Genomic DNA, 23,729 nt, shown 5'->3' with positions numbered 1-23,729 from the left:
TTCACAAAATATCAACTGGCCACCTTCCAATTGTCTATTGCTGTATTTGACTGTTAAACTGATACGGATTAGGTGAACCTTGGCCCAGACATAGTTAACATGTGCTAAAGAAGACAAAATAACGCAATAATACTGTCAAAAAAACTTGCTGCATTAAGTATCATAGATTGCCTTTTCTTGCTGCTTAGTTTAGTCAGCCCGGTGCATAATTTGTTCCTCCCTGGGCCCATCATAAGAGCAGTCATATACAAAAGGAGAGTTTCGCTTAAATACATTGAATAAGCATTCTCCTGTGCAGGACGATCCCGGAGCGTTTACGGGCATATATGCATATAATACGCCCGCGGCAATGCTGAAATACTTTGCTGCTATATTGGAGGGTCAAATGGTCCAGCAATGTTGTCTCTTATGTTGAGGTTCACCATAGTTCACCATGACTTCTCGCCATTGGTGTAATACTCCTGCTACCTTCCCAAACAATTCTGTGGGCCAGCAGTAATGGGTGAGCTAGCTCCATTTACCAGAAGCCAATGTGAGTCCGGCAATATTGCAAAACGTTAGTTACTAACATTTACAGTAATATCCACAAAACAAACCAGGCATTTGTAGTTGAGGTGAGTTGTTTAAGTTCAGAGTCTGTCTGCATATTGCAAAAGTCATCAAATGGACCTGATCCTACTTAAACATTCTAAAAAAATCACCTTAGTTGGACTAGGCTGTTTGGAATAAACACAAGGGAACCAGTGGCGGCCGCCAGGGATCGGGAGCGGGGTGGGGGAGTAAAAATAAGAAAAAACGTACCTGATTGCCGTGTCTCTCCTCTGCCGTTCCTCCGTCATCTCTCTAGCTGGAACAGGGAACAGGAAGCACCCGGTTCCCAGGCTCCCCATAGCCAATCACAGCGCTGCAATGCAGCATTGTGATTGGTCTGAGCACCTTGGTTCGGCGCTCAGACGTGGACTGGGGCCTGGGCATGTTTTCCATGCAGGCTGTAATGTAGTCTGCATGGAGAACATGAAAAGAGTCCATGACTGTCCGGGGCCGGCCAAATATTCATGCGAACATAGGGAGTACAAACCACTCCTCCCCTGGCCTGCTCCTTAAGCCAGTCCATAGCCCAGAGATTCATGCTCCGTCCGTTGTCCATTAAAAATGAAGTGAATTTGATGCGTAAACAAGAAGCATTGTCATGGATTCGATGGGTGGGAAGGACTTTCCCGTTATAATACTTTAGCACACCATGAAGTTGGGGATAAATTTAACGTGGAAAGAAAACTCAATCTGAAAGGACAATTTTGGAGAAAAGAGCTCACTGTGTGTTCTGAGTCTTGAGGAGAACCCTAAAAGAGACACCATAGGGTTTGAAACTCGTCGACTGTTTTTTCACCAAATAAGTGTTCTATGTATGCATTACCATTGAGGCTCATGGTGTGAATTCATTTCAATTAGAACTGTGATGGTTTGTAATGAGCTCCAATTATAGGACCAGTGGGGCCCAAATCTCCACGCACATTTGCATTCAGGTGAGAACCTTGAAAAAAAAAAATTTCGGAGTAGTAAACAGGCTAATATATACTTAAACTGGCTCGATCCAAACTTGTGGTGAAAAAAATAAAACAATATCAAATCAACGTGTCCATGATTGTAGCAATTTATTCATTGCCAAAATGTTACTTGAATCTCCATTTTTCTTTATACAATCCAAATCCAAATTTTTCAAAAAATGACCTTTATAAATGCCCAATGCATTTCGAGCCTACTGGCTCTTCGTCGGGGGCTGAGTATCTGGTGAGAAAATAAACAATGTATATTTTCTAAATGAACATAACAATGATGTCTAAAACGTCAGTTAGCAAACATGATCGAATTCCTTGTGTAATAACAATAAAACATGCTAAAACTCAATTGTGTGAGTAAGCTAAGTGAACAAGATAATGACCAAGAGTGACCAGCACCATGAAGTGTTTGAATAAAGTTGTGTGAAAACAGAAAGAAACAGAAAAAAATGAAAGGCTTGCTAAAGCTGTTACCTTAACGTTCAATGAATGAAAAAAACGCTCTTCAGAACATAAAGTCCGATCTGAAAAGAAAGACCCACAGTGATGTCAGCTCAAAAACAATGTAAACAAGAAGCGCCCAAAGACGATCTAGTCAAAAATCTTACCAACAAAGTTCAAAGTTGTCGGCCTGATTTGGAAGCCAAAAGGTAACGAGCTGTTGGTTCAAAGACCAACAGGAGAGACTGATAACGGCGGGAAAGAAGTTTGCGCGTATAAAAAAGCATACCAAAAATAGACAAGGTGACTAACAACGAGACCCAAATCAAAACGAGAGAAACTCTCGTATGTATCGGAACTGTGCTAAAAATAGACAAGGTGACTAAAAACGAGACTGATAACGATGAAGTGGAAGCTCCACGGAAGTGGAAACTATACTAAACAAACTATACGAAAAATAAACAAGGTACCTGGAGGCGTGAACCCTGGTCCAGGTGAGGGAAACTCTCGCGAGTCTAGATACTATGCTAGAAATAGACAAAGTGACTAAAAACGATGTAGAAGATGCCGCCATCTTGGAAGAGGGCGAAAGGAACCTAGAGATGGAAATTGTAAATGTGATAAATGAGATCGTGTGTGACAAATGCAATGTATACCTGAGGAAATCAAGGGGTGCATAGGTGAGGTCACTGGTCATGGTAGTGAGACCCAGGGGAAGTGGGTGATCACATTAATATGAATATGCAGTGCTATCCTGATACAGAGAGCTGTAACATGAATACATTATAAGTAACAAGCATAATCTATTTTGTCATTGATGCCTTTATCCATTAAGGTGTCCAGTCGCTTAATCCAATAGGTCTCCCTCTGTAAGAGACTCCTGGTAAGATCTGTATCTTGACGTTGCTCAACTCTTTCTAGCACAGAGAATTTTAGTTGGGCGATACTGTGCTTTTCTTCATTCCAGTGCATAGCCAAACTACTGTGTTTATTCAATGTTCTGATTGTGCTCTTGTGCTCAGATATCCGCACTTTGATTTTTCGTTCGGTTTTTCCCACATACAACTTGCCACATGGGCATTTGATATAGTAGATGAGTTTTCATGCATCTACCCTGATACAATATCATAGAGCAAAAAGAATCCCAAGAGGACTGAGGATGTCCATCAAACCCATGCTATATAGGTTTCATTTAAATAAAGATTTCATGGAACGGTGGTATTCAATATTGAACAAATGTTCACTCGACTTAATTTTATTGTTAGTTGAAGAACTCTCTAAAGTCATCAATGAACTTGCGAAGGAAATTTCAGAAATCAAACACAATTTATCCACAAGAATGAAAGAAGATGATTTCAAAAACGCTTTAGATGACATCAACATGAGACTGGACAAATACACAAAAGAAATACAGGAAGGAAAATTACGAAAATATAAACGTGACACGTTGGATTATAAACTCAACGAAGTTTATACATGGGCAGAGGTCTATGCACAAAGAAGACCACAGACCAGAAAACCAACTACGAATACTTCGTCAGAAGAAAGTATAGTCTCAGATACTGACACTACAACCATCAGACCAACGGCGAAAAGTCAATTATCTAGTTCAGATTTAACTAAAGACACTACCAAAGACAACACTGAGGAATCGGCAGCATCAGGCTCCACACATTTTTTGTCCAGGGACCTAGATTCAAGTCAACCACCGGGACCATCGAAAAGCGTAAAACAAGGAGAAGCAACCACAAAACAAGGACGTACAAGGAGCCAGAAGTAAATTTAGTAGTCAACATTTCTTCCAAGGAGATTACCACCTCCGAAATTCAAACATTAAGCAAAGGTCTTGGATAGGTTCCAACCTACGACACCAATTTACTGGAATGTGAACTAGCCCTTTACAGATTTACCAGAATATTACGACTACGACATTTTTTTACAAATGTAGTACCAGCCAAAGAAGATACCCAAATCAAAGAGTTTCTTGAATTCAAACCCAAATCCACATACCAGGCACCAGTTTCGCATAAAATCATAGATTCATTTGACCACTTAGGGCCTCATGTAGGTAGCCAAATACCGGTCGGTAACGGCCGATTTTCGGTAAATATGCCGTTACCGACCGGTATTCAGACAAGTGAGATGTAGGAGTCCAAAAACGACTTTTCGGTAAATATGAGGCGGTAAATACCGAATCATATTTACCGAATTCTAAAATACCGAATCAGATTTACCGAATACATACTTAACGAATCGGTAAATATGAAGTGGTAAATATGAAGTGGTAAAAATCAAAATGACATGTAGGAGCACTCGGTAACTAAGAAATCCAAGAAAATCGGTAAATAAGAGTCGGTAAATAACACGGATTGAAAGCAGGTGGTAACCATCAACAGTGCATATTAGCAATCCCAAAATGCAACAGCGTGGACAACATGGCCGCTATGTATGTCATTGCAAGGCGCCTACGTCTACAGGCAGCAGGACTGAGGGTTTGGCGACGGGAGGAACGCATCTACAGACAGCGCATCACACTATTCCACCTGACTGATGCAGAGATACATGAGAGGTACAGGCTACACCCCGAAACCATCATGGACTTAATCAGGGACCTTCACCCACTCCTGGACCAGCCAATAAGAAGGGCGCACGCCATACCCCCACATGTGCAGGTGCTCTGCAGCCTACATCTGCTGGCATCCGGCAGTTATCAGGTGGTGATAGCTGCGGTGGGTGGTGTATCCCAGAGTTGCCTGTCACGTTTCTTCAGGAAGTTCCTGGATGCCATGATGCAGAGAATGCACCACTACATCAGCTTCCCCAACACACAGGCTGCACTGCAGAAAACAAAAACAGACTTCTATCACATGGCACAGTTCCCCCATGTCATCGGCTGTATTGATGGTACACACATCCCAATCTGTCCACCAGCTGACACAGAGCACATCTACAGGAACAGGAAGTCCACCCACTCCATCAATGTGCAGGTGATCTGTGATGCAGGGAACATCATCACAGATATTGTTGCAAAGTTTCCTGGGAGCACCCACGACTCGTACATCTTCCAGAATAGTGGGATCTACACACGACTGAGTGCCGGAGAATTTGGAGAGGGATACCTGCTAGGTGAGTAACAGTGACGCCCCTTGCAACCTGCAAATCATAGTGGAAAGAGGCATGTGACTGATGTTTCCCTTCAACTCATATAGGCGACAGTGCATATGCATGCCGGTCATTCATCCTCACTCCCTACCTACACCCAGCAACCCAGAGTGAGAGACGATACAACGTGGCACACAAAACAACACGCAATGTGGTGGAGCGCACGTTTGGACTACTGAAGAGCAGGTTCCGCTGCCTCCACAAGAGCGGAGGCGCACGCCAGTACACACCCATCACCTGCTGCAAGATTATTGCCACTTGTGCAATGCTGCACAACCTTGCCACGAAAAAAGGTACAGATGTGGAACTAACATATTTTGAGGACAACGAGGATGAGTCAGGCCAGCCACAGGGCAACGCAGCTAGAGTGCCAACTGCAATCGATGGGAGAGAGAGACGGGCAGAGATCACATGCAACTATTTCTGAGTAAGTAAGGGGACACAGCCAGTTGTGATTAGTCATGACGTGGTTTTAATGTGGCACCACGCCATGAACACATGAACAAGCCAATCTGGCAATATAACATCTATACAAGGAGTATGTCCAGGGTTACGTCACCCATTGGGAAGTGGCTAAGCAGGGCCACATCAATGTTTGCGCATACGCGCTGCAGTGGTGGATGGCACGGCCTGTGCATCCTCACTAGAGCCAACCCCAAGCCGCCTGCTGCTCCTGCGTGCTTCTGGGATGGGGGGGGTGATGCTGCTCCTGCTGCTGGTGTCGATGCTCTCCGCAGCATCCCCTGCAGCAGTTGTCGACGCCTGACTAGTCAATAGCACCCCTAGTGCACTTGTCACCTGCACCATCCCCCGAGACAGGTCGCTGCAGCAGTGTGTTAGGCCCTCCTGCATCGTCACAGAGCGCCGGCACAGTAGAGAAGTCGCAGTTGCCAGACGGTTGAGTGCCCTGTTGGTAGTGTCCCTTCTCTGCCGTTCCCGGCGCCGTGCCTCGATGTCAGCATCCAATTTGCTGCACAACTGCTGGACTGACTGGGACATGTCCCGAATGCCCGCAGCCATGCCGCTGATGTTATTGTCCATGTTGAGTAATGTAGTTTTCATCACCCGCATGTGCCTCTGGACTGTCATGACTGCCTTTGTTTGCAGGCGCTGTTGTTTCAACATTTGGCCCTCGAGACCCAAGAAGACACCATGGCCGTCAATGGGTGCTGGTGGACTCTGGACACGCGACCTGCGGCGCCCTCTTGCTCCCGTCTGTGCTGCCTGTGAGGTGTGGGGCACAGTGGCATGGCTCCCTTCCTGGGGCCTGGTGAGTTCTTCAGGGCCCATGCTGTCGTCTGACGAGGTGTCCAAGGCTCGTAGCCTGGCTGCTGGACGCCTCCTCATTCCCACACCTGCAAGCGGAGATGTGGCCGGTGAATCAAACATGAGTGGCGATGCTGGCTCTGGGTGAGGTGATGCTGGCTCTGGGTGAGGTGATGCTGGCTCTGGGTGAGGTGATGCTGGCTCTGGCTGCGGCGAGGCTGCCTGTGTTGGTGGTGCGGCTGCCAGTGGGCCTGCTCCCTGGTCTGAACTTGTGCTGGCTAGAGGTGATATTTGTGGCCGGTGTGCCGTCTCTCCTGCAGCATGCCCTGTCCTGCATGATGTCACATCTGTGGACAGAAATACAACATTGGCTCAGTGTCCCCGAAGGGCTGCATTGAAAGCGTCACAATAAATAATTCCACATTCCAAAATGTCCTCTGTCTCCTTGTGCCTCGAGTGCGTGACATGCCTTGTTGCCCTGTAACATTTACGTCATGGTTGGTGTTTCCCTGACTACATCTCCCGGAATGCATTGCCTGTCTGCACTGACACGTGTGGACTGCAGTGTGATTCTCGTTTCACATTGGGGGATGTGGGATAGGGATAGGGGGTGCTACATTGCTGTGCTTTCGTCTTACCTTGTTGTGTGGCGGCTCTGGCAGAGCTGTCGGCGTCCCCAAGACCCACGACGCTCTCTTGCTCGATTGTGGCCCCCACCAGCTCCTCCAGTTCGGTGAGGGCAGGTGCCCTGTTGGTTCCACCTCCAGTCTGGCTGGCCTCCTTCTGGATGTCGCCCATCTTCCTCTTGGTTACAATCCTCAGGTCATACCAGCGCTTCTTTAGGACCTCTATGTCCCTGTGGGTCACTCCCACGGCATTCACATGGGCCTGGATGGCCAGCCATATGTTGCGCTTTTCAGCCTCAGGCACTTGCAGGGATTGCCTTCCAAACAGCTTCTGGTGCTGCTTCACCACCTCCTCCACCAGCACCTGGAGTTCCTTGGGGCTAAATTTCAGCTTCCTCCTCCTTTCCCCTCCGTCTCTCTGTGTTCTCTGGCTGGACATGATGTTCGTTTTCCCGCTCGCACAGGCACCGGCTCCCTGCCTCTCCTCTGCACTCCAAGCCTCTCCAGGGTCGGCTAATTATGTACACCTGCCTGGGTGTGGCCACTTCCTGGTTGGGTGGGCTGTGGTTGCACGGGATTAGCTGTTTCGTCAAGTCATGTGATTTTATTTACCGATTCCGTACATACCGATTCGGTATTTTCCGATTCGGTAAATACCACCTCGGTATTTTCCGATTCGGTAAATACCACCTCGGTATTTTCCGATTCGGTAAATACCACCTCGGTATTTTCCGATTCGGTAAATACCACCTCGGTATTTACCGATTCGGTGAATTCCGATTCGTGATTACCGAATGTTACCGAATCGGTAACTGTTACCGAATTTTTACCTACATATAACTTACCGATTCTAATTTACCGATTCGGTACGGCTCGGTATTTAAGAAACGGTAAAATTTATTTACCTACATGAGGCCCTTAGTGAGGAAAGATTTACAAAAATTGCATTTCAGAAAATCAAAGAAATCGAATCTGACTCAAAAAGAAAAAAACACATTAAAATCTTTTCAGAACAATACAGAAATACTGATCCAAAAAGCAGATAAAGGAGGCGCCATTGTCCTTATGGATCGCTCCTTTTACATCAACGCGGTACAAGAACATGTATCAGATACACAAACATACTTGAAACTGGAGCAAGATCCAGTAATAGAGCTTAAAGAAACGCTAGAAAGTATTTTGGATCGTGCTTTGGAAATGGGATGGATAAGTGAAACCACCAAGAAATTTTTGACAGTTGAGTATCCAAGGAAACCCACCTTGTACATGCTGCCAAAGATCCACAAGAATCTATTCAATCCACCAATGCGACCAATAGTAACGGGTTGTGGAACCATCTTTGAGACTCTGGGGCATTACATTGATTATTTTTTACAACCCCTGGTTCAAGAATGGCACTCGTATGTCAAAGATACAACTGATTTTCTATTAAAACTACAGAAAATAACTTTCATGAAAGACATTATCTTTTGTACCATAGATGTCAAATCTTTGTATACATCGATCCCTCACTCAGCTGGCATGGAGGCGGTAGAATGGGCTCTACTGCGCCAATCTTCACTCAGAGCAGACAAAGTCTTTATTCTGGAACTTTTACACTTTTGTTTACACCACAGTTACTTTTACTGGAATAATGATTTTTATTTACAGCAACAAGGCACATCCATGGGCTTTGCCGGGGCGCCGGCATATGCCAATACCTTCATGGCTAAATATGAATCAGACCACATCTACAACGACACCGGATGGACTGGAAATTTATTGCTATATTGTAGATTTATTGATGATATATTTGTACTCTGAATCAATACTCAGGAAATGTTGGAAAACAAAATTGAACTGCTTAATCAAATTGATGAACACATTCAGTTCACCCATGTAATCGATCCCATAAAAATTTCTTACCTGGATGTTATCCTTACCAAAGAAGTGGATCATATAAAAACAGAGGTCTTCAAAAAACAAACAGATGTGAACAGTGCGCTCCATTTTCAAAGTTTCCATCCAAGTAGCTTAAAACACAATTTACCACTGTCTCAATTCTTGCGGATAAAACGGATCTGTTCCACCACAGAAGACACTGAGAAAAATCTATTACTCCAACAGCAGATGTATCTTGCCAGGGGATACCCGGCAGAAGTGATTGAAACAGCCAAACAACTCGCATCTAAATTCAATAGAGATAGTCTTTTACTGAGTCGACCACGGAAACAGACAACGAGACAAGTGTTTGTATCAAAATATTCCACAGTATCTGGTAAAGTGAAAAATATCATCAGAAAGAGATGGGAAATGTTACAAAACGAGCCGGATTTCAACAATATTTTCAAAGATCCTCCCATGTTCGCGTACAAACGAGCAAAAAATATCAAAGAAATCATTAATACCCCGAAGAGACAAGGACACACCGCTTACAAAGGAATGAGCAAATGCCATAATTGTGTCCATTGTAATAATGTCATCATCGGCAACACACTAAACCATCCACTGACTGGAGAAACAATTCAACTCTACCACACGTCTGACTGTAATTCTAATAAACTCATCTACTATATCAAATGCCCATGTGGCAAGTTGTATGTGGGAAAAACCGAACGAAAAATCAAAGTGCGGATATCTGAGCACAAGAGCACAATCAGAACATTGAATAAACACAGTAGTTTGGCTATGCACTGGAATGAAGAAAAGCACAGTATCGCCCAACTAAAATTCTCTGTGCTAGAAAGAGTTGAGCAACGTCAAGATACAGATCTTACCAGGAGTCTCTTACAGAGGGAGACCTATTGGATTAAGCGACTGGACACCTTAATGGATAAAGGCATCAATGACAAAATAGATTATGCTTGTTACTTATAATGTATTCATGTTACAGCTCTCTGTATCAGGATAGCACTGCATATTCATATTAATGTGATCACCCACTTCCCCTGGGTCTCACTACCATGACCAGTGACCTCACCTATGCACCCCTTGATTTCCTCAGGTATACATTGCATTTGTCACACACAATCTCATTTATCACATTTACAATTTCCATCTCTAGGTTCCTTTCGCCCTCTTCCAAGATGGCGGCATCTTCTACATCGTTTTTAGTCACTTTGTCTATTTCTAGCATAGTATCTAGACTCGCGAGAGTTTCCCTCACCTGGACCAGGGTTCACGCCTCCAGGTACCTTGTTTATTTTTCGTATAGTTTGTTTAGTATAGTTTCCACTTCCGTGGAGCTTCCACTTCATCGTTATCAGTCTCGTTTTTAGTCACCTTGTCTATTTTTAGCACAGTTCCGATACATACGAGAGTTTCTCTCGTTTTGATTTGGGTCTCGTTGTTAGTCACCTTGTCTATTTTTGGTATGCTTTTTTATACGCGCAAACTTCTTTCCCGCCGTTATCAGTCTCTCCTGTTGGTCTTTGAACCAACAGCTCGTTACCTTTTGGCTTCCAAATCAGGCCGACAACTTTGAACTTTGTTGGTAAGATTTTTGACTAGATCGTCTTTGGGCGCTTCTTGTTTACATTGTTTTTGAGCTGACATCACTGTGGGTCTTTCTTTTCAGATCGGACTTTATGTTCTGAAGAGCGTTTTTTTCATTCATTGAACGTTAAGGTAACAGCTTTAGCAAGCCTTTCATTTTTTTCTGTTTCTTTCTGTTTTCACACAACTTTATTCAAACACTTCATGGTGCTGGTCACTCTTGGTCATTATCTTGTTCACTCAGCTTACTCACACAATTGAGTTTTAGCATGTTTTATTGTTATTACACAAGGAATTCGATCATGTTTGCTAACTGACGTTTTAGACATCATTGTTATGTTCATTTAGAAAATATACATTGTTTATTTTCTCACCAGATACTCAGCCCCTGACGAAGAGCCAGTAGGCTCGAAATGCATTGGGCATTTATAAAGGTCATTTTTTGAAAAATTTGGATTTGGATTGTATAAAGAAAAATGGAGATTCAAGTAACATTTTGGCAATGAATAAATTGCTACAATCATGGACACGTTGATTTGATATTGTTTTATTTTTTTCACCACAAGTTTGGATCGAGCCAGTTTAAGTATATATTAGCCTGTTTACTACTCCGAAATTTTTTTTTTCAAGGTTCTCACCTGAATGCAAATGTGCGTGGAGATTAGGGCCCCACTGGTCCTATAATTGGAGTTTTGTATGTTTTGGAATCCATGACTGTTGGATGCAACTCCACAGCACGCTATTAGAAAAAGATAAGAAATAAAGCAAAACGTTGTTTTTCTACACAAATCATATTCTAAGGAGTGCCTCTACCACTTACCTTGATGGTTTGTAATGAGCCCAATTGGCACACTCTTTGGTATTGCCCTTGTGGAAAGAACATAAAAGCAGGGTGTAGTAACGTCAGCTTGAAGGGTGTTTTTCGTTTGGAAAAAATTACAAATTGTTTTCATTATTACAGAACCTGGGCAATCAAGACTTTTGTATTAGGTGATCTAAATTGATGTACTGTCTAAGTGAGTTTTTGTTTAATTTTTTTGTATTGTTGTAATGAATGCCATTTTTGTGTCTCTGTGTAGTTTAATGTTTTGTGAAAAATTGATTTTTTAACCAGATGAATAATGCATTCTGATAATGTTCTGATAAAATGATATGTCAATCAAGAAAAATAAAATATATGGTCATAATAAGTGCAATGTGTGATCATGGTGTGTGATGGTGAATTGATATCAGTACTGGCATACGTGTAGTTGTTTGACTGCTCTTTAAGCAGAGCATCCCCACCCACCCGCAAAGCTGCCTCAGCAGGGAAACACAAAATGATAATAACAGCAAGTAATTATCATTTTATGTTTCCTTTATTTTACTGCTGCAAAGCAGTGGGGCGACGCTCCTCCGCCATAGCAGAGGAGCCGCCGCTGAGGGGAACAATTAACCCGACGCAAATGCTATGTGCAATTCTTGTTTAAAGATGGAAACTTCCAGCCAGTGTGCCAAGATTTCCTCACCAGAAACCTGGGTACTGAGTTCCACGGACTGCCCTGTCCCCCTGAAGTTTTCCCAAATGGTAAACTCTAAAGGCAGCCCTGGTTCATTTAATTGAAAAACAGAGATGGTGGTCTGCTGTTCCTTGTAGGCCCCAATACCAGTGTTTTTATCTAATCACAGGGGCTTGAAAATAGAGACCTGCTAATTAATATTCATAAGGCAGGTCATTCTGTGACCCCGGGGGGTGGATATTTTATTTAATGCAACCTTTTTTTAAAAAATAGATCGCATCACAAAATAAATGACAGGTCAAGTCATCAAATCAAATAGAATTTGTATTGCGCAACTTATCACCCCGGCAGTATCCAGGCACTGTGCTGCAGGTCTCAGTCGAAGAGCCAGATCTTCAGTAAGAAAGGTCAGAAAAAGTCAGTGCGCAATTTACAACCACTTTTTGCCACCTGTATCTCAGTACATCTGGCCTTAAGAGCTCACCAAGACCACAAGGGATGGGCACCTTGCTTGGTTTGGGTGGTGGGTTTTATTTTTAGGCTTGAGGAAGAGCCCAAGTTACTAGATCTGTTGAGCCATTAACATATATGGGTTTTTTGCGTAGGGCAGCACAGCAAATCACCTTGCTGTGCTGCCCTACTTCCAAGTGAAAGGGCAGAAATGTACCATATTTTTTTAATATGGTACATTCCTGTCCTTTCCCCAGTATAATTTGTTATTTTGTAACATTCTGTACAGTATTTCATTGTGTGTGTGATTTGATCCAACATTTGCTTGGCACCTAATTAATCATCAATGTTGGTAGTTTGGGGAAATCTTGAGTCTCTAACTTCCCACCACTGCCCTGAGTAAGCCTTGGACTGCTCGTCTATGTTATGCTAAGTGCTAAATGGATGTACTTAATGCTTCAGTTTTGGAATCAACGGTAAGATTAAGCCCAGAACACCAGTGATAAAAGACTATGATTGACACAATCTGAGTGCAGTAACCCCTGGCTGTCCGGCGAATCCTGAAAAAGATCTCACATGCGTAGTGATTAAACAGCCATCTTTTTCAATTGATTTCTCAATTTCATCAGGTTGGATTCCTTTTTTAGATTGACAGATAGTCAGTTAGGTTTGTGCCCTGAACTCTTAAACAACAAAAGGTTTAAGGGTAGCCGAGGGAAATCTAGAATTAGGAGTAAATTTGGATAATCTGTGGCTTGGCATAAGGATTTTGATCAATGGAAGAATCTATGCAAAATTCATAGGGCTTTGACCCTTCCTCTCTTTCGAACAAGTAGCCATCCAGAGATGGGATTATTTTTCCAGAAATCAAACACTGCTTTAGCAGCAGCATTTTGAATGTGTCTCTGGAGAGAGTTAGCTGTCCAGTCCACATAGATAAAATTGCAATAATCAATGTGCGAGTTGTTAAGAGTGTTAACCTCAGTAATCTTGTGGGACGGATTAAAAAAAGATAAGATTCCCCTGAACAAGTTGAGCTGAAGCTAACAAGTTTTTGAAATCAATGAGATGTGGATCTTTAAAGTAGTTTCAACATCACTCCTCTACATTTCTAACTATCACTACAGGCAAAAGCTCAAAGATGAGGGCAAAGTCTCTTAGGCTGGGAGAATTTTGAGTCCGATGGATCACCGTATTGGAAGGATTCATCGTGAAGCTATTGCTGTTAATCCACCATCTGACAGCGTTCAGCACCACAAGCAAAATCTCAAACCCCTGATGCCGCAGGTTCACCCCTGCTCAACCAAAACTGGGTATTGCTGGAAGCATGATTGAAGGACTGTGTCAATGCAGTGGTATCAAAGATTGGGTCTCGTTGATTGCCCTGGAAGTAGGCTACATGTGTGCGTTGAATAGGGAGTAGCCAGATAGTAGTTTGATCAAATGGTGTTTCAAGGTTGATGTCACCGAGGACCAAGAAAGGGGCATCCGGTGAAGCACAGTGGATGATAGCAACAAGGACTGCCAATGAGGTATTTAGAATATATGACGTTACAACACAAACAACTACAACGCATGCTTTTACAACGCGGTTTTTACATCGCAACTACCATTACATCGCATGATTTTACAACACATGCCATTACAACGCATTTTTAAAAACTACCATTACAACACATTCCATTACAATGCATACCATTACAACGCATAATACTTTCAGGGCAACAATAGGCTAACTGTTGGATAGTGTAGTGGTAAAAATTACTATTCCCACTCCAGTGAGTGCAACAGTAAGGAAAGTCTAGGATAGTGTAGGGGTTAAAATTACTAATCCCATCTGCCCCAAAACCCATACCCACCCTATTACTTACTTTATAATGCGTTGTAATGTAATGTGTTGTAATGGGATCCATTGTAATGGCATGCGTTGTAGTGACATGTGTTGTAATGGAATGCGTTGTAATGGCATGTGATGTAAAGGCAGTTGCGTTGTAACAGCTGCGTTGTAAAAGCAGTGCGATGTAATGACTGTGTTGTAATGGATGTTTCCCAGGTATTTATAGCTGTAGGGGGCTATGAAGTACCAGGATGTGAAGCAGAAAAGGGACATTAATTGAAGGGCAGGCTTGGATCCTAGAGTGGATTATGCATGTAGAAACTGTTTCATAGGATACCAACTCCACCACCTCTATATGATGTACTTACTGAGTCCTTAACCTAAGATTCCTACAGTGAGATAAAATCCCATTACACAAATGGGAGGGTAGGAATATTAATATCTGCAGAGCAGAAGGTTGACGGAGAGCAAAGCTGCGTGCAAAGTTTGCAGTGCACATGTGCTGCCAAGAGTATATTGCACGGACAGTGCACGTGGAGAGAAGACAACATGCAGACCTTCTTTTGGTGGTGCCTTGGGCAGTGCAGCCAGAAAGAGTGGAGAGCTGGTAGTACACAGACATGCCAGAGCACAGGACCTGCAAAGTGCAAAGCAGACTTCAAGGCTACATCAAACATACAAAATGTGATGAGGGGAAAGCTTGAAATGTGTCTAACTGCTGGCAATCGCTCGGGATAGCATTCCAGCCCATTCTTCTTCTGCACACCATGCCACCTCAGATTAGACTCAGCCGCATACAGGTGAGTCTTAATCCTGGTCCAATAGGATCAGGCCAGCCTGAACTGCCAAGCCAGGTTCTCTTTATGGTTCAATTCTTTTTAATGGCATTTTCAAAAGAAACAAACAGTGCTGGTATCAGCTTTTCTGATCAGTAATGGTTCAAAAGACCATTAAGCAACTTGAATATGTTTATGCTAAAGTAAAATAGGTGAACAGTCCCCAACCCACCCCTCTCCTCACTTCCACACTATGGTGCATGCAGCATAACAGCATTGGACTAACTTACGATTTGTCAGCTTTTGGCTGCAGGGCAGTCTCGGGCAAGCGCAGCCGGCAGAGAAATCTGGAGCATGTCAGTTCCCGATAGTCTTGTGACCGTAGGGACAGGTAGGGGGCGCCATAAGTCTCCGAATGAGGCTCCCTGCCCAGCCAGTGACAGTCTGATCTTACAGGTTTTCTTTAAACAGGATCAGAAGCAACCCAAGAGGGGTTTCTGCCTGATTGGGCCTCTTAAATCAGGTGCAGCTTGCTTTCAGTGACGCTTTGAGTAAGGGACTCACATCTGGGCATACCATTGGCCACTCAGGGCATTACACAAAACACTCAAAAGGGGATAGGGTAGCAACGATCTGAACTGGGAGATGACTGAGTGCAAAAGTGACAGTGACAATGGCTGGCAGAGGACAAGGCCACCTTCAATGCTGGTAGAGTGGTTGACTGGCAGACAGTATGTGGAGCTGACAGCGTGCATGACTGGCAGAGTGCAATTCTGTCTTCAGGGTCGGTAGTGGGTAGTTCTGTAAATCAGTGTGCAAAGCTATATTTATGTTTAGCAGCGCAGAGGCATGGCCGGCTGTGTGCAAGGTCTGCAGCACACAAGGTTGGATGAGTGTGAAGCTGTGCTCACTGTCTAGCAGTGTGTGTGACTGGTGGAGGGCAATGCTCCCATAAGAGAGAGGAGAGAGAGAGAGAGAAAAAAAGAGAGAGAGTGAGTGAGAACAGAGAACAAGAGGTAAGCAGGGAGGCTGAACAGACAGTTTGCAAAGGCAGATTAAATACTCAGACAGACTTAAGACTTAACAACCTGCAAGACACAAACATTTTTAGTAAATTCCCATGGTACATTCTGTGCTGTGGCCCTGCATATACATAGGAAAGACAGAAATAATTTGGGTGAACCAAGCATGTATATGGTATTAATTGCAAAACATATATACATCTCAAAAGAACAATTTGGCGCAGAATGATCCAAAACCCATGCTTCTTGGGAAGTACAGTGGGGTACGTGTATAAGCAGTGATGAGGTGCAATGTACCTGGTGCTATCTGGGGAGTGCGGACAGGATCTCCCATCAGGGGGTCCAAGAGGAAAAGGGGGTAAGTTTATTCCCCGGTATACTGCCCATCGGGACCATATTTTCCTATGTCTCTGGGGGCAGCCACATGCTTGCAATACCGCAATCTCTGCTCCCATGCAACTGTCTAGGTCTTTCCTCCATTTCCATAGTGTCATGGGAGAGGTCCCCTTCCATAACTGGGCAATGTCACGCTTGGCAATTGTGAGGGCCAGAAAGAGAAGGTGCTGTTTATATTGGTTCCCTCCTATCCCGTCAGTGCTGTGTAGTAGAAATAATTTTGGGTCGAACAGGAGATCCCAGGATAATACCCTGCCCAAGCAGGCTGAGATTTTGCGCCAGAAGGGCTGTAATGTGGTGTAGCTCCACATTGTGTGTATGAATGATCCCTCTTCCCTTCCGCAACGTAAGCACTGGGGAGATTGGACAACCCCATCTTCCAGAGATGGTCGTGTATAGTACACACAATGTATGCATTTAAATTGGACGAGGAGGCATCGACAGGAAACAGCCGCTCCTGAGGGGCTAGCTAAAGCTTCGGCCCAATCGTCATCTGTCAAGTCTGGTATATCGTCCTGCCACGCCTTTCTAGTCTTGTGTAATGTGGTTCTGGCGTGTGTCGTTAGGGTCTGATAGATCTCACTGATTTTATGGGCACCCAGGTCTCCCATAAGGAGGCGGCCCTTGAGGGGATGGAATTCAGGCCGGGTTTCCAAAGAGAGAATCAATGGGGTAAGAGCTTGGCGTTATTGAAGGTATTTATATAAGTGCGTCTTGTTCAGCTGAAATTCCACCTGTAACTGGTGGAAGGACTTTAGAGCAGTGCCCTGCATAACAACCCCCAATGTAGATATGCCCACTAGGTCCCACTTGCGAAATCCCGCTAATGCAGTCAACTGGCGTAGATAGGTACCGTGCCACAGGGGTGTCGCTTGGGTCAGGCGGCCACGCCAGCCCATTCGCCCAACTGTGTATCTCCAGAGCCGGACCACTGTTTTGCTGGCATGAGGTAAGAAGTCTAGGTTTTGTGTACTATATAATAGCCGAAGAAGGGGGATTCCCTCTGTGAGAAGTTGGCCTGGCATATGCTGGTCACTAGTTATAGTGGCCCCCTTGCACCAGTCCAATTCGACTCTTAAGGTGATAGGTTTAAAAGACAACCTTTAAAGAAAGCTATCCTAGTGGTAGCTGTGGAGAGCAGCCTTCAGGCTAAGTCTTGAAGGAGTGTTAAGCTTATTGTTTTACCATAGATAACCTCTTAAATGACCAAATGAAAGAGTAGTCCACACTGGTATATATATAAAATATATGTATTTATTCTAAACAGAATTCCACAAGTCTCTTTATGAGGCTAGAGGTAAAGTTACAATTCAAACAAGCATTTATAGATACAATAAATAGCACTGGAATTACAGGGCTCCAGGGGGGGACCAAACCATATATTAAAAAAGTGGTATAAGAACCACGACAATTCTACAGACAATGCCTAGGGCATTTAGGATCGCTGGCCCCTTGAGAGTCCACCCCAGGTGATGAGGAAGGGGACCCACGGGAGGCGCGTGCAGTGTTAATAGCTGCTATCGGGATCTCTATTAAAGCCTATGGAGAATGTCGTGGTTTGATTTAAACAGATTAAAGACACTTCTATCAGGAGTTCAAAGTTAAAACCTTAGAGTTAAGCTTTTGAGGAGCCCACTACCACGAGAGTACCGAGGTACCACTGTTACCTGCCCCAGGGAAGCCGGGTGCATAGGTCGTTTTCGGTGTCGGGACGCAGGCTGATTTTCAATGGGAAAATGTACAAAACTGCTGCTAGCCGAAAGTGTTGATGATGCCGTGAAGAATGAAGTTATAGATCTTGTAGAGGAGAACCTGAAAGCAGAGGGGACAGAGTCTGGGTCACGGCACAGTGACCAGGGAGCTCAAGGAAAAGAGCCCTTCAATGTCGGGTGCTTCAAGTGGAAAAGGTGTAGCTTGGATCTGCAGCCACGGACTCCGGGAGGCTTCAAGGAAGGCCAGCTTTTGGAGGGCAACTGTCCCACAAAGGATGAGGGTCGCTGCGGTGTTAGTGTCTGGATTGGATCCACTAAGCCTTGGCAACCGCAACCCATGCAAGATGAACAAATCAGCTACTGGTGCAGACCCACGAGATCTGAGCAAGGTCCCCTTCAAGGAGACTGTAGAGCAGGCCTGGAGCAACTAGGGAAACTCTTAAAAGTAAAGATTGACCTCCGCTGGGGCCCACAAGTTGAGAGACAAGGGACCATGGGAGGCAGCAATTTGGAGTGCGTAAAAGGGTGCCCACGGGCCGCAGGAGTGGGCTAGGGTGCTGATTTTTGGCACAGTTGCTGCTGAGAGGTTGGCTCAATATTGGGCCAAAGCACAATTTCCGCACTGGTCAGGGTCGTGTGCTACGCAAGAGGTGGCTGGTGTCCTGGGGTATTGGGGATCTCGGCACCCACGCAGTCCACGGTGCTCAGACTTGCTGGGCACGCTCACTGGCCTCTGGGATGCTAGGAAACTCACCTCAAGGTTGAGGGGAGTCGTCGATGTCCGAAGGAGCAGCGAAGTTCCAACCAGGTCACTTGCAGTGTTTCAGGTGCCTGCCAAGCAGGGGGGTAACTCCTTTACCCCAAGGGAGATTTCTTCAGTCAGCTGGGCAGCAGCTCGTCGAAGGTCAGGTCTGTGAAGTCCAAGATTAATCTGAGGCTCTGGGGACACAGTATTCACCTTTATCCAGGAGATTAGGGGAGGGTCCAGATCAGAGCCCACCAATGAGAGTTGAGGCGGGAAAGGGTGGCTACACCCTCTCCCCTTTGTGTGTTTCCCACCTGGGCGAGGGGCAGGATGCCCCTGAACCGGTTCCAGGCGGTGTATGCAGAATGTAGGCGCTGTAGCAGCCTAGGTGCAACTCTGAAAAGCATCCTATGGTGCACCCACCCAGTTCCAATCCACATAGCCTGTCTGGGAAGGTGCGAAGGTGCTGGCACCTCCCTGCAACAGGATCCCTATTGTCCAGCTGCTGAGGCTGGGGTTTTTCCCAGCAACAGGCAGCCAGAGTCTGCCCCAGGGAAGCCGGGTGCATAGGTCGTTTTCGATGTCGGGTCATGGGCTGATTTTCAATGGGAAAATGTACAAAACTGCTGCTAGCCGAAAGTGTTGATGATGCCGTGAAGAATGAAGTTGTAGATCTTGTAGAGGAAAACCTGAAAGCAGAGGGGACAGAGTCTGGGTCACGACACAGTGACCAGGGAGCTCAAGGAAAAGAGCCCTTCAATGTCGGGTGCTTCAAGTGGAAAAGGTGTAGCTTGGATCTGCAGCCACGGACTCCGGGAGGCTTCAAGGAAGGCCAGCTTCTGGAAGGCGACTGTCCCATGAAGGATGAGGGTCGCTGCGGTGTTAGTGTCCAGATTGAATCCACTAAGCCTTGGCAACCGCAACCCATGCAAGTTGAACAAATCAGCTACTGGTGCAGACCCACGTGGTCTGAGTGAGGTCTCCTACAAGGAGACTGTAAAGCAGTCCTGGAGCAACCAGAAGAACTCTTAAAAGTAAAGATTGACCTCCACTGGGGCCCACAAGTCGAGAGACAAGGGACCGCAGGAGGCAGCAATTTGGAGTGCGTAAAAGGGTGCCCACGGGCCACAGGAGTGGGCTAGGGTGCTGATCTTTGGCACAGTTGCTGCTGAGAGGTTGGCTCAATATTGGGCCAAAGCACAACTTCCCCACTGGTCAGGGTCGTGTGCTACACAAGAGGTGGCCGGTGTCCTGGGGTATTGGGGATCTCGGCACCCATGCGGTTCACGGTGCTCAGACTTGCTGGGCACGCTCACTGGCCTCTGGGATGCTAGGAAACCCACCTCAAGGTTGAGAGGAGTCGTCGATGTCCGAAGGAGCAGTGAAGTTCCAACTGGGTCACTTGCAGTGTTTCAGGTGCCTGCCAAGCAGGGGGGTAACTCCTTTACCCCAAGGGAGATTTCTTCAGTCAGCTGGGCAGCAGCTCGTCGAAGGTCAGGTCTGTGAAGTCCAAGATTAATCTGATGCTCTGGGGACACAGTATTCACCTTTATCCAGGAGATTAGGGGAGGGTCCAGATCAGAGTCCACCAATGAGAGTTGAGGCGGGAAAGGGTGGCTACACCCTCTCCCCTTTGTGTGTTTCCCGCCTGGGCGAGGGGCAGGATGCCCCTGAACCGGTTCCAGGCGGTGTATGCAGAATGTAGGCGCTGTAGCAGCCTACGTGCAACTCTGAAAGGCATCCTATGGTGCACCCACCCAGTTCCAATCCACATAGCCTGTCTGGGAAGGTGCTGGCACCTCCCTGCAACAGGATCCCTATTGTCCAGCTGCCGAGGCTGAGGTTTGGCCCAGCAACAGGCAGCCAGAGTCGTGTGGGTGGCGAGTAGCATCCATTTTGTGATACGTGTGCACTTTTAAATTGGTGTCTAAATTCTGCCGCTTTTCCCATATTGCCCCTCTAGCAGGGCGGAATCATGCCCTCATACCCATGGCTGGACTGGGGGTATGATTCCTACATGTTTGACACCAAACACGATATGGTTCTGTGTAGCCATTCTCAAGTTATCACACTATCGCAATATACTTATAATGCGGTTAAGAGTATATGGTATGGCTACACTACAAACAACCCAGCAATGATTTTTACGAGGGTTGCAGAGGGGCCCTACTCAGGTAGGGGTCCCCCCTCACACATATCTCAGCACCCTGCCTTGTAGGATTAGCAAGGCCTGCTTGAGGGGTGACCAATGAGAATACATGTGTTGTACATAGGTGGGATACAGGGTACCTGTATCCCTGTAAGGGGGTGCAAGCACCACCTTACCCAGACTACAGTAGTGGTCTGGTGGTGTCATTTGGTATGGCTGTCCCAGGGTGGCACAATAAGTGCTGCAGCCCTGGTAGGCCTCTGTGGGACCCATGCCCTGGGTACCTAGGGTACCATCTACAAGGGCTGACAGGGTATTCTCACGGGGTTGTACCTAGGGTACTCTCATCAGTTTTAGGGAGGAAGCAGATAGGCTGGGGTCCTGGATAGCAGGATCCCAGCCAGACTAGTCAAAAACCATCCAAATACCAGGCAAAAAGTTGGGGGCAACCAAATAGTCAGATTCCAACTTCCTACACCCTCCATCGCCGCATGCTCCAATGTGAATCTCCGGGTCCGCTGGTGAGTTATACCACCATTCATTCATGATCAATAAATGTGAGGCTGTGTAATAGGAATATACATTGGCTGCTGTGATGCCACCACATTATGTTGGTTGGGGTCAAGTTTGTAGTGCCACCCGACCGCCCCACCATTCCATAGGAATTTATTTTGGATGGAGTTTATTTGTGCAAACCAGGATCGTGGTATATGATATAGGAAATTCTACAGCCAGTATAGTATTCGAGGTAGCGAGACCATTTTGAATATCGCAGAGCACCCGTACAGTGAGAGCGGAAGAGAGGACCATATTTTTGTCTCATCTCGAAGACTGGCGATGAGTGGATTGATATTGTGCATCCATGAAGCCTTTGGGCAGGGTGACATGAAGATACCCAGGTATTTAAAGCCCTCAGTCGCGTGGGTAAACTGGGCCCCCAGGTGCATCGTCCCTGGTCTCCGCATACTGGGAACAGCACGGATTTAGAAGGGTTGGTATGGAGCCCAGTAGTCTGGTCGAATACGCAAGAGAATCTGCAAGATTCGTGGGCCTGAGATCAATGGGTCAGTCATAAAGAAGAGGACATCATCTGCATATAACACGATGCGGTCGGATCACAACCATTGTCACTCAAAGCCCCGGAGTATCAGGTTGCCGCGTACCCACACCGTCAAAGATAGGAGTGGAGACAGGGGGCAGCCCTGTCATGTACTGCGACAGACGGGGAAGGGGGCTGAAAGGTAACCTGCCATGCGGAATGAGGTGGTGAGATTTGTGTACAATAGACGGACATATGTTACAAAACGCAGGCTGAAATTGACGGCTTCGAGAAGTTAGAAAAGGTACACCCAACTGAGAGAGTCGAACGCTTTGTCAATATCAGCTAATAATATGGCTGCAGAGCGCCCTAGCTCCAGGCGATATCCATGGCATTGTGGACCCGACGAATGTTGTAGCAGGTGGCCCGATGTGGCATAAAGCCAGATTGATCTGGGTGGATCAGGTCCTGCACGCAAGCATGCAGGCGATCCGCCAGGAACTTACCCAAGAGTTTGGGCTCGAAGTTGATGAGGGAGATGAGATGGTATGAGGATTGATCTTTGCTGTAGCTTTGAGTGGTAAACTATTCCACATCTTGGAATGAAAATACTTCAGAGAACACACACTTTGGGACCCTGCAACAATGACTGGGTTTCAAAACAAGGGGCCAATGTACTAACATTGGGAATGCCAAATTGCGATTTTCTCAGATTAGCAATCAGGAATTCTCTATTCCTAATGTATTACATTTTATTTTTACATTTACAATTCTTAATGGGTCGCAAATCAACCTATCTCATGAATATTAATAAGGCAGGTCCCAGTTTGTGACCTATTAGGAATAATAGCCATCACAGGGATGGTGGCCTGCTGACGTCAGCAGACTACCATTTCTGTGATTGCGTTTAAATAAAGCAAACTTTTTTACTTGCTGTAACACAGACACCCTTGCACCACGGCACTAGGGTGCCTGTGTTGATGCTAGACTGCACTCAGTGCACTTTGTGGAAGAGGTGTAGCGCAGCGGCCAGGGTGCCTGACTCTGGGCTACGGGGTTCACGGTTCGATCCCTGGTGCCGGCGGCAGGTTCGTCCAGCACCATGTGACTCTGGGCAATAGCTTGCTTAATCTTCCCGAGGGCCCCCAGTGCCGGGACACCACTTCGGAGGTAGCTGTGCGCTTTACAAATATTGGTATTTCATTTCACCAGCGCAGGGAGAGAACGGAAATGTGCCATAGCTTAAGTAGATATGTTGCATTCCTGCCCTCTCATTGTCACAGAACGCAGCACAGCAAGTTGCATTGCGTGACTTGTTAGTAAATATGCCCCCTGACATAGCAATGAAAAAGTTGTCTTTACATAATGCTGCACCGTTAACAATTAGCTCCACTAGGTATCCCGGACACACTTCTTTGTTTCAAGTTGTTTGCTTGGGCTTTGAGACCTGTTGTAACATCAATCACTGGATGTCTCGGTGGTGGGGATCTCTTTAGATGAGGTCTGTGTGTGGTAGATTGTATCAGTGTGGACTGAGAGGATGTGAGATGCATTGGAATGTTGGGAAAGACTCCTTTAC

Source organism: Triturus cristatus, chromosome 10 (assembly GCF_964204655.1).
Source record: "Triturus cristatus chromosome 10, aTriCri1.1, whole genome shotgun sequence".
Classification (NCBI taxonomy): domain Eukaryota; kingdom Metazoa; phylum Chordata; class Amphibia; order Caudata; family Salamandridae; genus Triturus; species Triturus cristatus.
The sequence above is the reverse complement of the archived record's forward strand: the minus strand, read 5'-3'. Positions refer to the sequence as shown.